This window comes from Nycticebus coucang, chromosome 18 (assembly GCF_027406575.1).
Source record: "Nycticebus coucang isolate mNycCou1 chromosome 18, mNycCou1.pri, whole genome shotgun sequence".
In the NCBI taxonomy this organism is placed as follows: Eukaryota; Metazoa; Chordata; class Mammalia; order Primates; family Lorisidae; genus Nycticebus; species Nycticebus coucang.
This window is the reverse complement of record NC_069797.1, coordinates 40019770-40036734: the sequence shown is the minus strand read 5'-3', so window position 1 is coordinate 40036734 and position 16965 is coordinate 40019770. Positions and strand designations below refer to the sequence as shown.

General features: G+C 50.9%; 1 long non-coding RNA gene across 3 annotated transcripts in view; it reads left to right on the top strand.

The window, feature by feature from the left end:
- Positions 1-461: 461 nt before the first annotated feature.
- The window catches only part of LOC128570974 (uncharacterized), an 84613-nt gene continuing 68109 nt past the window's right edge, over positions 462-16965 (top strand). For all 3 annotated transcript variants that reach the window (XR_008375679.1, XR_008375680.1, XR_008375678.1), the window contains exon 1: positions 462-614. This is a non-coding gene — a long non-coding RNA (uncharacterized LOC128570974). The remainder of the gene's footprint in view (positions 615-16965) is intronic.

The following is a 16965-nucleotide window of genomic DNA, read 5'->3' as shown; positions in this document are numbered from 1 at the left end:
AGGAAAGGGCGACTGCCTGTCTTCTGTGCGCGGGCTCACGCGCGCGCGCGCGCGCGCTCTCTCTCTCTCTCACACACACACACACACACACACACACACACACACACACACACACACACACACACACACACACACACACACACACACACGATGCATTATGAGTGGTAGTCACAAGGGAGTTACTGGCTTAAAACTATTCCTGTGCAGTTTACTTCAGGCATATTGTTGAGCAGAGGGACCCGAATTTAAAAGTTGCATAATGAATGCTTCTTCTCTCCCTGGGATAGAAACCTGAACTTGAGGCTTTGGTGAGTTTGGGCACAGGCCTGTGGCCACCTGATTCCTGAGATAAGTACTTGGGACAAAAAAAAGAGAGAGAGAGAGGCAAAAAAGGCAAAGAATGAAAGAAGGGGAAGGGGGAGGAGCGAGGCAGGCGGCGGGGCGCAGCCGAGCCAGCCGGGCCAGCCCGGAAGCCGCGGCTGCCTTGGGGTCCTCTGGGCGGGGGTCGGCCGCAACCACGGTGGGGGCGGCTTTGTTGGCGGCGGGCGGCTCGGGAGCAACCTTGAGCGCGGGCGCGGAGACAGTGATTTAGGTGCTGGCATTGGAGCGTGAAGGTAAATGGCCACATTTCACCGTCAGGAGGTGAGCCAGAGGCGCCCGCCCTGTCCCTTCCCCCAAGGCCCGGGTTGGTGGGGGCGGGGGCTGTGCTGCTCCCTCGGGGCCGCCCCAGTCCCCTCCCCCCAGGTGTGCTGGCGGCGCGGAGGGCTGAGCTGATGGGGGTGGGTGGCGATCCAGACCCCTTCCATTTTGGGGGACTGTTTCCCCCGCCTCTCTGCCGCACTGGTCTCCCCACAAAGCTCTTCCGCAGAGAAATTGAGAATCCAGCGCTTAAAGGCCTTGGCACTTTGGGAGAAGAGGACGAGGACGTTTTATCAGGACTGAGTGGGCGGCAGGTGCCTCCTCCCTGTGGGTCTGTTCCTGCCTGAGCTCACCCAGGTCATCCCCTTCACTCCTCACAAGGCCCGGTGAGCCAAGGCCTGCTTATCGCCACAGTATAGATTTTGGAAACTGAGGCTCAGGAGGTAAAGACCCGCTGAAGGCCAAACGACTGGGAAGGGGTGAACAGGCCTGGGGACACAGGTCCCTGAGCCCCCTATTGCTGTATTGCCCCCAGCAGCTTAGGGTTGGGTGGAAAATGTTGGCATCCAGCGAACCCCGCTGCTTTTGTGTGTGGAAGTCTTGAATTTAAAAAATACAGAAACGTGGGCGTGTTTTCATAACCCCTCCTGCTTTGGGCCAAGCCTTCTTCCCGGGGCCCCTGCCCCTCCCACTTGGGGCTGAGCCCTTGAACTCTCCCGTTTCTGGGTAAAGCAGATGTGAGTGGAATGTTGAGATGAATAATTCCATTCATTTTGCTGAGGAAAGAGTTGGAGGGAGAAACGCAAGCCGTGGGCATGTAAGCATTGGCAGAGTAGGGGTACACCATGGCAGGGTCACCTTCTAGGCCCCAGCAGGGTGGAAAAGCAAGGGAAGGTAGGGAGGCCCAGGATACAAGGTCCTGGTCAGGGAAGCCTCCCGCCACTGGCTTCTACATGAAGGCCTTTAGCAGATGGAAGGGATATAGCTCCCGGGCTCTGCTGGGGCATCTTTGGTCATTATTATTCATAATGGCTGCTTTTCACTGGGCACCTACTATGTGTAGGTATACCTCTAATCATACCAGCAATCTTGTGTTGTAATACGTAAGTATGTATTGCTATCCCTATTTTATGGGTAGGAACATTGAGGCTAGGCCTGTAGCCCAAGACTGCATTGCTAAGAGGAGGCGGAGCTGGGACTGCACCCAGGTTCCCTTGACCCTACAGAGATTCTTCTGCAACCTACAGGCCTCTCTCCTCCATTGTCTGTGTTCTGGGGGAGGGGAGGGGCCTGCTGAGGCCTGGAGGATCCTGCCCAGTGTTTGGTGGCAAAGGAAACTGGAGCCTACCTCCCTAGTGTGGTTTTCCCTGGGCCCATTCTCCTAAGGAGTGTGGGTAGGACCCTTCAGAGGCAGAGGGAGGTTGGTGAGGTAAGGGGAAAGCTTAAGTTCTTGCTAGCCTTATGGTTTCAGGGGCTCTGTAGGCTCTTGGCTGAGGGTTACCCCAACCGTGCGGAGGTGGGAGGCAAAGGCAGACAGAAGAGGTCTGTGGTCTGTGACCTATGCTATCCTGGGTTCTAAAGGTCCCAGAGGAGTTCAGGGTGGGATCTGGGCTGGGTAGAGATCACACTTCATGGTCTGAAGCACCCCTGGAGGGGCCAAAGAAGGTGAGTGGGAGGCAGGTGTAGACATCCCAGGGAGTCCATCCTCCCTAGGACAGGGCCCTGGGTGGAAGCCAGCCCACCATGAGGACCAGGGGCACAGCAGGCTGAGGTGGTGGGGGAGTGAGGCCCAATGAACAGAGGCCCTAGTTCCTCAGATTTTAATTACGGTGACAAGTTCTAATAGCTGACATTTATTAAATGTCCACTATATGCCCCAAACTGTGCTAAGCCTTCTCTTAGTCCATTTGACAGATGAGGAAGTGGAGGGGCAGGCTCCCCTCAGCTGAGGCTCTCTCCCAGGCCTGTTTCCTACTGCCTGAGGCAGGAGGGCACAGCATCTAAGGAGGAGGCTTCAACTCTTTCAATCTGAGCACAGGGCCTGGCACCTAGAAGCCATTTGCAGACAGTAGCTCCTATTATTATTCTTGGCTTTTAGTGGGTGGAGGCCACCTTGCTTTTCAACCCATTGTCTCTATGCTCAGCTCCAAGAGCCAGGCTCCTACCTGGGGTCTCAGAGCACACCTCCCTCCCAGCTTCTTTGGAATTAACCTTTCCACCTCCATCCTGGGAGAGGGTCTAGGAGAGGTGCATGTGGGGGCGCATGTGTACATGTGAACATGATAGAAGGGGAGCAGGTGACTTTAGCGATGTCTCATCCTGGATGAATGGACATGCCCAGACAGAGAGCCAGGAAGGATCTCCTGGAAAACCCCTTCCTGGGTACGGTTCTATCCTGGCTCAGGGATTTTTCCAGCCTCCACCAGCGTGGATCCTGGCAGACTCCTACCCACACTATTTCTGAGCAGGAATAGTCACATGGATAGAGGTGAGCTGTGTCATTTCCCTTCATCTGTCTTCACAGTGGTGACAAGACCAGGGGACTAGCCTCCTTCTCAGTCCTCCATGTTCTGCTGCCCCCATTTGTTAGAATCATTGATTCACCCAGCCTCTTACTTGGCAGGAATCTCAGATTCCAGTTAGTCCCTCATTGTGTCGCTCCCTGTAGAGTTCAATGGTATCATAGCTCACAGCAACCTCAAACTCTTGGGCTTAAGTGATTCTCTTGCCGCAGCCTCCCAAGTAGCTGGGATTACAGGTGCCTGCCACAATGCCTGGCTATTTTTTGGTTATAGTTGTCATTGTTGTTTGGCAGGCCCGGGCTGGATTTGAACCCGCCAGCTCCAGTGTATGTGGTTGGCACCCTAGCCACTGAGCTACAGGCACTGAGCCTGACCCCATCTTTTGATAGATAAGGAAAGGGAGGCACAGAGAAGGGCAGTGACTTGCACAAGGTCGCACAGTGAGTTAGAGGCAGGCCTGCCCTCTCCTGGTGATGCTGAGGCGGGCAGCCAGATGAGAATATCACAGGGCCATCATGAGACTGGAGGGGCCCAGAGAAGTAAGGAGTGCCACCTCCCTCCCTATCCTGGGGTGTCATCAGCTGAAGCACTGGCCACCCTCTCCCCATCCTCACGCACCAGGCAGAATTGTCTTAATGCAGCAAATTGTTCATACACATGTAAGCAAATATCTTCTCAAATTATCTCTTATCACCAAATAGGCTGCGATGCTCACCAGCTGGAGGGCCGAGGTTGTCTTTCAATCTACTGGTGATGGGGAGGGGGCGGGAAAGGGGGGGCAGCTGACACCAAAAATAAACCGGTGGAGTGGGGATGGTTGTCGCAAGGGGCAGAGCGCAGTTGTCAGGCAGCGAGAGCTTGTGAGGCGGCAGGACGATAATGTGGCATGACACTTCTGAAATGAGCGGCCCGTTGCCATGGTGAGCAGCCAGGAGGGACCAGCTCTCCAGAGGCTGAAATAAAACACGCTTTAAATGATGTTTGATTAGAATTTAGATCATGTAACGGAATACCTCAGTCCTCCTCTTCCCTGCACTTTTCTTCTTCTCAATTCTCCTTTTCTTCCCTCTGTCCCACCCCGGGGCAGACACAGAAACACACCTACTCACACAGGCACACACCCACATGCACACACATGCAGATGTGCACACGGACACACATGCGCACACACACACACTCAAACACAGGCACATGCACTTATATACACATACCTTTCACCTCTCCTCCCCACAGTGGTTCCGTGCCTCAGTTGGATTTTGGATCAGACAATCCAGCTTAGAGCAGATGCTGGGGACCCTTGAGTCTCTGTTCTTCTGCTCTAATAACAATAATATTGAAATAATTCAAATGGTCTAAGCCCTTGTTTGTGTAGCCTCTCCCAAATGCAAGTTCATATTTTATTCTCATTGTAGTCTTTTGCCTAGTCGTTATCATACCCATTTTCTAGATGAGGAAGCTGAGGCTCAAAGAGGACAACTGTCTTGCCCAAGGTCATGCAATTGGCAGGACATGGACCATGCACTTCCATGGGCTCCCTTTAGGGGGAAGGGAGCACAGCTAGCTGTCTGTACTCTGTGTCTCAGACATTTACTTGTCCAACATGTTTTGAATGCCTCCTTTGCTACTGGCCGCATACACCATCCAAGGGGTGGGCATAGAGGCTCCAGCATACTTCTAGAAAACTTCGGGACACATTTTGTGATTTTTCTAGCTACATGCTCTCACTTTTTTGTTTGGTAGCAGATTCATATTATGTTTGTGGTGCTTTTCCAGGGCATGCTGCCTAGGTGGGGAAGACAGGATGGAGGCTGCTACTGCAATTCTTTAGGGTGGGTAACAGAAGGAAGGCTGGCTGGATGGACGGGCAGCAGCACTGCTCCCTGGAATCCCCGTTGCTCTCTGAGGCCCTGTAGAGCTTATCTTCATCCTATTCTGTGTTGAAGAGACAGGGCCTGACCCAGTGTCCATCTTCCTTGGCAGACCAGTGTCTCCAGCTCTTCTCTCTCATTCCTCAGCCAGTCCATCCATCCATCCAGTCACTTATTTATTTATTTATTTATTTTTTACTTTTTTTGAAGCAGAGTCTCAAGCTGTTGCCCTGGGTACAGTGCCGTGGCGTCACAGCTCACAGCAACCTTCAACTCTTGGGCTTAAGCGATTCTCTTGCCTCAGCCTGCCAAATAGCTGGAACTACAGGCACCCCACCACAACGCCCAGCTATTTTTTGGTTGTAATTGTCATTGTTGTTTGGCAGGCCCGGGCCAGATTCGAACCTGCCAGCTTCAGTGTATGTGGCTGGTGCCAGGTGCCGAGCCCAGTCACTTAGCTGGCACACACTTGCTGGGCACCTGCTGGGTGCCAGACTCTCCCTACAGAGTCAGGCTTGGTCTCCATCTTTACATTGTGGGGTCTGTGGGGTAGCTGGGCTAGAAACACACATAGGCTCCCTCAGTGCAGAGAAGGAAGTGCTCTGATTGAGGGGGGAGCCAAGTGCTCTGGGACCGTCAGAGATGGGAGACTCCCTTCTATCTGGTGGGAATCAAGGAAGTCTTCTTGAAGGAGGTGATGTGAGAAGAACAGGAATTCTCCAAGTGGTCAGACAGAAAGGGGCAACCTAGGAGGAGAGACCTTGATATGCCAAGGTCCACTCTTGCCCCACAGGCTGCAAGTTCCTGCTGGGGCACAGTCGTGTCTCTCCCATTAGACTCCAAGTTTTTGAAAGACAGATTCTGACCACTGTGGGCCGCCCTTCTCCCGAGACTGGGGGTTCCTTGAGGGTGGGTTGGTATCTCTGTTTCTTCTGTCTTTTTCTCTAAATTGAAAGGCTTTTATTTCTGTGCATCCCCTGTTAGCTTTGTAAAAGCAGGGACCTTGCCTTATACGTGATGCCTCCCTAGTGTCTGGCGTGGGACCTGCTTCATAAAAAGGAGTTCACATTTATTGAGTGCTCATCATGTGCTTGGCATTGTGCTAAATGCTTTGCTCTTTATTAACTCCTTCAGTCCTCGCAATAGCCCTTTGAGGTAGGTACCACCATCATCCTCATTTACACATGGGGAAACTGAGGGTACGGGAGGTTAATTAACTTGTCCAAGGTCACACAAGTAGCAGGTGTCAGAGTCAGGATTGAGACCTAGGCAGTCTGACTCTGAAGCCCATGCTGTCAGCCCTGAACTTTTGGAAATAGGTTTTATGTCTCTGTGAGTTTGGTGGGCTCAGCTTCCCCGTGTGATCTGGAAGGCGGCACCTGGTGGGCAGCCCCAGCAGCCTGGGAGCCTGTAGCTTTGGAGAAACTCTCTGGCTTTTTCAAGGCAGGAAAGAATAAGTAGGGGTGTGTGGGGGCAAGGAGTGAGGCCACAGACAGGTATCTGGGACCCCCCCCCAGGGAAGGATGGAGGGTGGGGGAAAACACAGATCTGGAGGATTTAGCCAGTCAAAGTTGGAAAAGGCAGGGGCTGCTGAGGTTGACAGAGACAGGTGGGGAGGGGCTAGCATTGCCTAGAACCAGGTCTCCCCTTCCCTCCCCCTTCACTGTCCCTGTCAACACTTGGACCCTTTAGTACCCCTGGCCTGTCAAGGAGTCTTACTCAATGGCCCCCACTCCTCTTCATCTTCTGGCCACCAGTTAGCCTCCTATAATATTGCAGGAAAACAAGGCCCAACGGAGAGAAAGAGCACCCAAACACCACATTTATAAGAGGAAGGGCTTTATTCATCAGCCGGGAGCTTACGGCATAGAATTCCAAATGGCCGTGCTCCTCGACTGCCTTGGTCTTTCCCTTTTTATTGACAGTCAAAAAGTTCCACCCCACAGGTACCCTTCTCATTGGCCAGTTTGAATCAAGCGGGAGATGCTATTCTCACCCCCACAGAACTACAGGATTTCACAGAACTTGGACATTTCCAAGTTTTAGGAAGTTAAGTTTACAAATTCCCAAGAGCTGAGTCACCATGGAGAGGACCCTGCATGTGTATCCTTGTGGTTTCCTTGAGAAGACCTGTTCTCCTAGACCTCGCCCTTCTCCGATATCCTCTCTCATTAACAACGTAATGACTGCTTTATTCCTCTGCTCCAAAACCTTCCACAGCTCCCCATGACCCAGGGCCTACCCAGCTTTCCCAGCCTGCTCTCAAGCCCTGATGTGATCTGACCTCAACCTATGTTTCTCTTTCAATTTCTCCTCCAGATGGGTCAGTTCTTGGTGTCCTTTCTTATCTGTGCCATTCCACAAATGCCCTCACTCATCCCCTAGTTAAATGCCTACTCGGCCTTTGTTTATTTATTTTGGACTCGGCTCGAGTCTTTCCACTCTGGAGCACCTTCCCTGACCACTCCTCCAGAAGGCCCGTCTGTTCTATGCAGTGCAGCCTCTCAGGTTGTCTAATTGTTTCAGGTTGTTTCCTCAACGCAGCTGTAAGCCCCTCAAGAAGCAGATTGTGGATGGCAGTAGCTGTGTGTTGATATATGTACCTGATAATAACAACTGCCGATTACAGAGCCAGAGAGAATTCACATCTGGGGATTCCAGCTTTTACACTGCCCACTCCAAGGCAGTTTCTGGGTTTGGTTCTTTTTGGGCCCTGGTTGTTCTGGCAGGAGGAACAGGAGGCAAACTGAAAGAAGCCCCCAGATCTCAGATGAATTTACCTCCTGGGTGGAAAGGCTGGACAAGGACAAAAGACAGCAGGCAGTGCCAGGGAGGCAGGCCCTGGAGGGGCAGAGGGTGGTGAGGGCTGTGGGGGGATTGAGGCACAGGCAGTGCTGTGGGAGGGAGCAGGAGAAGGAGAGCAAGGATGCTAAGAAGTTTCACTTTGTCTTAGGAATGTAAATGCCCCTTGAGACTTCCGTCAGGTCTGGAAGGCATTTCCCTGTGTTTTGGTGATGGGCTGATGTTTTCTTTGAATGAAGCACCATAGAGAGACTGACTATAGGGCCACCCAGACTATGTTAGCATTTGAGGAATGCCTGCCCTGGGACCAGGAGCTGCATTTACAGGCTTTGTTATAGTCCTCATGGTGACACAGCAAGGTGGGTTCTTTGGATCCCATTTTAACTGATGAGGAAACTAAGCTTAGAGAATTTAGGAACCTTGAGAGAAAAGAGGAGGAAGAGAAGGTCAGGGATAGATCTAGGCCAGACTTGGACCTCTAACCCTACAGCTATTTCTTAGGGTAGGGTCACCATGGCCATTGAGTTCCATGTTGTGAGAGATATAGGAGGCTCATTAGTCTAGAAAATCAGTGTATCAGCTCAGCTCTGTCCTCAGGGTCAGACGTGGCCCAGGCCAAGGCCTCTGTAGCCATTAGCGGTCAGATGACAGTTCCATTTGTTAGCCTGGGAAAGCCTTCCTGTGAAGCCAGAAAAGGGAGGGAATGGGGTGGTGGTGTGGGGTGGGCTGGGACAATTGGATTACAGTTTATGAGGCCTTTGTGACCCAGGACAGCCTCAATGCTTACCATATCAGTGAACTCATCCTGACTGGGGAGAGGTAGGGCTTAGTTTAGCATAATACAGTAGAAGCAACCTGGGCTTAGCTGTCAGGAAATCTGGGTTCTAAGCCCCCTTTGGCTGTAGGGGAGTCCCTTAACTTCTCCACGTGCCTCGGTTTCTCCATTGACACTTTGTGGATGCAGGAGCCCATTTTGTTCATCTTAGAGGGTGCCAGAAAAGTGACAGTGATTTGAGAGATTAAGTCCACTGTTCGTATGTGAGCTGGGGCAGAGGGTGGAATCAGTGGCTCTTTAGTGAGATGAAGCCAGTGAGGACCAGCCCATCAGGGCCTCACCCTCAGCGTGGGCAGCCTTGTCAGCACAGATGTCATCAGCGAGATTTCCACAGGGACATGGAGGGGTTCAGGCAGGGCTGGGGTCTGTGGAGGGACAGAGCCGGAAGAGAGGATCTTGGCAGACAGAAGCTGTCATCCTGATTTTCAGGATCCCCTTGGGGAGAAGAATTCCCTGCACCTGTCTCCCATCAACTGACTTGGAGCCCAGCAAAGCATATTAGCAGTAATGAAAACAAGAGCTCATATTCATTGAGGGCTTACCAATGGTCAGACTCTATTCTGAGCGCTTTACCTGCATCAACTTATTTCTGGGCTTCTCAACAACTACATGGAACTATCCCCACTTTACAGATGCAGAAACCAGAGCAGTTAAAGTGACTTTTCTTAAGCAGTTCAGTGGTGGACTCATTACCCAATCCCAGGTGGTCCTGGCCTTGTGCTGTGCTAAGCAATCAGGAAGTAATCCTGAATTCTTCTTGCTGCAGAGGGTGACTCTTCTGCTAAAAAGACCTAATTTGCCCCATGCCAACACTAAGCAGCGGTGCCCCTTGCCCCAAACAGAATACCTAGATTTGAACCCCAGCTCTGGCTGTTATTTCCTGCTTATGTGTTCTTGGCAAGTTAGTTCATCGGTAAGATGGGTGGACAAATATTTGTTGAGTACCTATAACGTGCCACATTTGATTTAAATCTCACCACAATTTACCAGCTAGGCATGATTTCCTCTATTTTACAGCTGGGGAAGTTGAGGCACAGAGGGATTAAGCAAATCACCCAAAGCCACACTGGAACAGGCTGAAATTAAGCCAAGTCTGTCTGAGCCTGAAACTTATGCTCTCTCTATTTTTCCCCATTCCTCAAAGTGTGAGCCACAAAGCCCCAATTCTTGGGGGTGTTAATAAGTGTTATGTGAAAAAAAAAAGTCCCTGTGGTCAAATCTTCTTACGGAGGCTATAATCAACAAAGTTAAACCGATTCTTTGCAGCAGAACTTCTCAGAGCCTTTATTATACTAGTGTGCATTGGGTAGTTCTAAGAGAAGTGCAGAGTTAGTGCCAACCAAATCTCCTTTGCTGTAAAAAAAAGTTCATCGAGTTCTTTGGAAGTCACTTGGAGGAATGCTGTTCATCCTGCTACTTTCCTGGTGACAAGGCATGTGAGGACAGCAGCCGTAACAGTAACGCCACAAATGGGGTCATCACTGCCGTTGTATATGCTTTGTCTCAGCTGCAGTATTATTTTTCTGGCCACGTTTTTTTTGGGAGCTTTTCGGGATATTGTTCTTCTTCTTCTCCCCTGATCTAAGTGCCCTTGAGTTCAGGGCATTTCAGGCCTGTAGGGCTCACTGTTCCTTGTGACTAGAACACCTCTGTTGTCACCTTCAAGCCTTTGGCGGGGCTGTGAGCCTCATTGCCTCTCCACTTGCCCTCCCCTCCATCTCCTGCCCAGCCTTGTTCTTGAGGAAGGTGAGAAAGGATTGAAGGAGGAAGTGATTTGGCCAGGGACCTGTAGGGAGCCGCATCCCTGCATCTCCCCCTCCTCCCCTCTGCAGTCCTGGCCTCCACAGATCTCGCTTATGGGCAGCCACCTCTGATGACCTCATCCCAGGGCTACTCTGGCCCTCTGTCAAGTCTTTTTTTTTTTTTTAGAGACAGAGTCTCATTATGTCACCCTCAGTAGAGTGCTGTAGTGTCATAGCTCACAGCACCTCCAACTCTTAGGCTTAAGCAGTTCTCTTTTTTTTTTTTTTTTTGTAGAGACAGAGTCTCACTTTATGGCCCTGGGTAGAGTGCCGTGGCCTCACACAGCTCACAGCAACCTCCAACTCCTGGGCTTAAGCAATTCTCTTGCCTCAGCCTCCCGAGTAGCTGGGACTACAGGCGCCTGCCACAACGCCCAGCTATTTTTTGGTTGCAGTTCGGCCGGGGCCGGGTTTGAACCCGCCACCCTTGGCATATGGGGCTGGCGCCCTCTCTTGCCTTAGCCTTCCTAGTAGCTGGGACTACAGGCGCCTACCATAACATCCGGCTATTTTTTTGGCTGTAGTTGTCACTGTTGTTTGGCAGGCCCGGGCTGGGTTTGAACCTGCCAGCTCCAGTGTATGTGGCTGGTGCCCTAGCTGCTGAGCTATAGGTACCGAGCCCTGTCTCGAGTCTTATAAAGCCTAGTTTATGTTACAAACTTACTGGGCAATGCAACATAAGGATTAGGTGTTTTTGGTGCATCATATTCATTTAAAAAAAAAAAAAACAGCTTTATTGAGGTATAATTTATATACTATAAAATTCACTTGTTACCATGTTTATTTGAAAATTGCTTATTATAATTAATTCTTTTACATAAAAAAACGAGCACACATGAGTCTAACAGAGTGATGAATTTTTAGAAAGTAAACGCACCCATATCAGAAGCAAGGTATTTCAGTCTCCTGAAACCTCCCTTATGCACCTTCCTGTCACCCCAGGCCTAAACACTCTTCTGACTTCTATCTTTGTAGAGATTTGTTTGTTTGTATTATTTCAGATGAATATGAGGGTATGAACAATTAGGTTACGATGTTTTCATTTGTTAGGTAAAGTCCCCTGTTGTATAGTTGTGTCCTGCACTGTAGAGATTTACTTAAAAAAAAAAAAAATCCCAGGGCGGTGCCTGTGGCTCAAAGGGGTAGGATGCTGGTCCCATATGCCGGAGGAGGCAGGTTCAAACCCAGCCCCGGCCAAAAAAAAAAAAAAAAAAAAAAAAATCCCACAAGCCGTTGCCTTTTCTTCCTTCCTGTCTCTCTTCCTTCCTCCCTCCTTCCCTTCCCTTCCTTCCTTCCTTCCTTTTTCTTTCTTTCTTTTCCTCTCTCTCTTCCTCCTTCCCTCCCTCACTTCCTCTTCCCCTTTCCTTCCGTCCTCCTCCCTCCCTTCCCCCTCCCTCTCTTCTCTCTCTCTCTTTTCCTCTCTCTTTCTTTCTCCTTTCCTCCACCCCCTTTCTCTCTCCCTTCCTTCATTTCCATCCTTTCTTTCTCTTGCTCCTCTTTTTCCCTCCCTCCCTCCCTCCCTTCTTTCATTTTCTCTCTCTCTCTACTGCCTTTATTATTTTCTTCCTTCCTTTTGGTTCCACTTCCCTATATCATGTGAAGTTCATAGGAAAAGGCCCAGCAGGAGGGAGTGTGAAAGCCTTCAGGACAGCACCCTGGAGGCAGTGGGAGAGGGGTCAGGAGCTGAGAGACCTGAATTCCAGCCTGGCTGCTGCCAGCTGTGAGGCCTGTGGCTTGTGACCGAACCTCTCTGGGCAGTTTCCTTATTTGTGAAATGAGAATTATTACATGGCTGACTTCAAAGGCACTTTTACCTGATGCCTGCAGAGCGTTTGCTGAGTGCCTGCCTTAGGGGGCTCTTGGTGAGATCTGCCAGACCCCTGCCTTTCTTCCTAAGAAGAGATGCCTGGGACATGAGATGAGAAATACTGCTTGTGAGGGCTTCGCTCTCATCTGCACCAACAGTCCAGCAAGGAGAGGCTATTATCTGCCTTTTACAGGTGAGGAAACATGGCTCAGAGAGGTAAATTTTGAAGAGGTAAATTTTGAATTTTGGTAATTGTGGGAACTGGAACTTGAGCCCCAGGAGTTTGGCTTGCATGCCCATGCTCCTGACCACTGGTTAAACCTTGTACTAATTTCTCCTGGCCCTCTCAGGTCTGGCTGTACCTGTGAGTACCCTATCTGCTGGCAGCCACAGGGCTGCACCCTTGACATGCTGGGAAATCTCTTGGGAGAGAGGTGGGGTGTGGGGTGGGGAATGAATAGCCCAGGGCAGAGCATCTCATATAGAAGATTCACAAGCCCTGAGTGTCTGCAGGGCCTGGGCCTCCTAAAGCACAGACCTTCAGCCCTGGTGGGCAGGGGAGTGGCCCCAGGGGCTGGCTGTAGCCCATCTCCCCTTCCCCCTGCAGACTCTCTTTATCAAGCCTGTGGGGTGGAAGGTGTGGAGCAGAGTGGGCGTGGGGGTGCTGGTGGCTCCTCTTCAGCCAGGGCAAGACTCAGGCAGTGTGACATGTTTGCCACCCCTGCTGAGTGCTGTACAAACCTTTAGTCACATGGACTGGGAAGCCCGATAGGGGAATGTCAGGGGCCCCCCACTCTGGTGCCTCAGCCAGTCCCTCCCTTCTTGGTGGGGTTTGGCGAGTGTGGACGTCCCCTGCCCTTTGGCTGGTCTCACTGCCCCTGCCCTGACCTCTGGCTTCTCTGGGGCCAGCCTGGACATCTGTATCTATCTTGCCCCAAACTCTGGAGATTCTGACAAATTTCCTTTCATTGCTTCCAGCCATGTTATTTAAAGTAATTAACCTTAATTTATAAATTTTTATATCAAACTGCCTTTTAACTTTTAGAACTGGCAGGAGCGGCCTTATCCCTGGGCTCCTAATAGTTCTCCATTTAATCAAAATTCATCCATCAGGTTCCAGTGTTAAATCATCTTTTAATTGGGAGTTACATTCTGGTTAATAGTTTTATAATTCGCCTCCTCTAATAGTTTTTACCACAGGGATCTCGACTCCATTTTTCCTCACTCTATTATTGCCAGCGCGTGTGGTTCTGCGGTTCTGCGGGGATGGCTTAGCGCAGCCCCGCCTCTCTGGCCTCTGCTGGTCGCCTCTTTTGTTCTTGGTGGTCTCATTAATTCCTGAGAAGAGTTCTCTTTCCTCCTCATTACTAGGGCAGAACCGCTCTCCTCGTGAGGGGCAGCCTTCTCATTTCCAGAGCATTTGGAGCTATGGCCAGGGCCTGCCCCTCTCCAAGAGAAGGCCAGAGCAAAGGGAAGAGTTGGAGGTAGAGACAGAAAGACAGAGAACAGAGAGAGAATATGGAGGAAGGAGGATGTGGCCCCCTCACTGGTGAGAGGCAGTGAGCTGGGACAGCCAAGCAGAGGGGTGTGGAAGTGGAAGCTGCCCTGGCACTGGCTCCTTTCCTGGCTCTTTGGCCATGTCCCCTCTGGCCTTTTCCTTTTCAGGAGTATGGGGCCCGGAGCAGAGGCGGGTGATGTAGAAAGGAAATGAGGTGATGAAAGGGCGACCTCGAGGAGCGGCCGGAGCTGCAGGATCGGGCAGGGTGGGCCTGGGGAATTCCTGGGGGTCAGCAGGCAGGGAAGTCTCTGCCACTTGAGGAGCTTCTGCCCTTGTCACAGCATCAGAATATTCACAGGTGGGCTGCTGGGCCTCCCTATGGCCCACAGGGTGAGGGTATGAAACCCCAGGATCAGAAAGGGGAGAGACCTGAGTCAGACAGAGAAGGGGAAGAGTCAACAGTAAAGAAAAAAAAGAGAGATGAGAGGAGGGGAGAGAGGAAATAGAGGAGGGGTGAAGTGAAGAGAAGGCATCTGGGGCCACCCTGTCAAGGAGCCCTGGCTTGTGAGCAGATGCGCCTGTGTGGGTACACGCACATGTGCACACTTGGGCACCTACACACGTGCACAGACCTGCAATCAGACCTGGGAGCAGCCAGCACCAGAGGTGATGCTGGGCTGGGGCCAGGCCTGGAGCCCATGGGTGGGGGTCTCTAAGAAAGCCTCCAGGGGAAGTAAACTGGAAGGGATTGGGAAAGGTCAGGAAAAGATGGAAGCTGAGTACCCAGCTGGTCTGAGGCCACCTGTATGTACTTCTCTGGAGAAGGGAGACTTGGGAGCTGCGGCTACTCTGAAGTCATGTTGTACTGAATCTCTAGCCCGGTGGTTCTCAACCTTCCTAATGCCGCGACCCTTTAATACAGTTCCTCATGTTGTGGTGACCCCCAACCATAAAATTATTTTCATACACCTATATTTGTACAGGGTGTGTGTGATGGTTTTAGATGACCCCTGTGAAAGGGTCGTTCGACCCCCAAACGGGTCACGACCCACAGGTTGAGAACCGCTGCTCGGCCTCAAGCCCCTCCAGTGGGTGACTTTTCAACTCTGTGAGTCTCAGCTCTGGCTGCACATAGGAGTCACCTGGGAGTGGGGTGCAAGAAAATCCCAAAGCCCTGGGCTCCCTTCACATCCTATGATGGTTTTAAAGTATATCCACGAATCATTTAATATTCCTTCCTTCTAAAGATGGAGTCTTATTCTCTTCTAGAATATGGGCTCCTTCTACAAAAGAAAGCAGAAGTATGTGATTTAGGGGGTTTGGTCATAGAAGGTACTGGGGATTTCTTTTTGTACCTTTTTGGAACCCTTGCTCAGAGGGAAGCCAGCTGCCATATTGTGAGCACACTCAAGCAGCTCAGTGGAGAGGCCCGTGTGGCAAGAAACTGAAGCTTTATGAGTGCGTCATCTCAGAAGGAGGGGCTCAGTGCCAATTAAACCTTTGGATGACCACAGCCCTGGCTGACATCTGAACTCCAACCTCATGAGAGATTCCAAGTCAGGACTACCTGGCCAAGCTGCTCCCGCATTCCAGACCCTCAAAAACCATGTGAGATGACAAATGTTTGTTGTTTTAAGGTGCTAAGTTTGAGGGGGTGCAATTTGTTATGCAGCAGTAGATAACTGATGCACGTTCAGTCCACCAGCATCTCCAGGGCTGGGGCTGGGCTGAGGAGGTTCACATGGGCTGTTGAACACGTGCTCTCTGAGTCTCAACTTTTCCGTTTGTGAGGTGGGGGCCTGCAGTTCACCGTTGTGTCTGAGACTTTGAGGGGGCAGCATGTGAGCTGGCTGTATGCTTCCTGGGCTGTTTTTGTCAATATTTTGGTAGCACTGTGACTTTTGTCATAATGGCTCTTGCTGAAATGCAGTATGATCTGCAGCTGTGCAGACACGATAGCAATCAAATGTGTTATCCTTTAAGACAGGTGTCCTCAAACTGCGGCCCGCGGGCCACATGAAGTGGTGTGAATTGTGTTTGTTCCCGTTTTGTTTTTTACTTCAAAATAAGATATGTGCAGTGTGCATAGGAATTCGTTCATAGTTGTTTTTTTTTTAAACTACAGTCCGGCCCTCCAACGGTCTGAGGGACAGTGAATTGGCCCCCTGTTTAAAAAGTTTGAGGATGCCTGCTTTAGGACCTGGCCTACAGGAGGGTCTGTCCTGTGGGCTCGGGGGGGCCAATTTTAGTCACGGCTGGATTGGGGTTTTTGGGGATTTGAGGACGATAATCTTGACTTTCTAGATGCCAGTTGGCTCAGATTGGCAGGACAAGGAGTTGGTCTTTATCCCTAGAGAAGTCGACGCTGAAGCAGGACACAGATTTGTTTACTTCTTTTAACTGAGGCAGGCTAGTGGTTTGAGCTCAGTCTAGACTCCTCTCAGCTGTGTCCACGCTTGAGCCTCTTATCTTTGCTAGGCTTTGTTTTTTCAACAGTCAAGTGGAGGAACAAGTGATCTACTACCTCTTATCTGTGACACACCATGTCTCCCCACCACAGGCCCTGGCAGGCTGCTGGGGTACCCTGAGGGAGGACCTTCTGACCCTCAGACACAGCCCAGCTGGAGGTTGTGCTTCCACTCTGTTGGAACCAACTTTACCCTCAAATGCCTCCATCTAGGCCTGCAAAGAAGGTGAGAAAAAGGAGAGGAGAGGTTGTCACACACCAGCCTTTGCCCTCCCTGGCAGGGAGCAATCATGGAGGACTGTGTGAAAGAGGAAGAAGTTAACATACAAAGGTAGTTGGATTTAGGGTTTCTTTGGTATGTGGGATGAAATGCCTTAAGTCCTGGAAGGAGGAGGGAGAGGAGGAGAAGGGCAGCATTTGTTGTGAGCTTACCACGTGCCCTAGGAGTACTGTGCTCAGACCTCCCAGCCCATGGTGACATCTAACCTTCATGACAATAAGGTTAATTTGTTCCATTTTACAGAGGAGAAAACTGAGGCTTAGGAAAGTTAAGGAATTTTCTTACTCGGTTTCATATACAGGCTAAGAATTCAGACAGAATCATGGTTTGAGCCCAGGTACAGTGACTACAAGCCTGGGCATTACTGTGGGGTCTTTTTTTGAGATAGTCTTACCTGTTTCCCAGGCTGTGATGCTGTGGCATCAGCCTAGCTCACAGCAAGCAA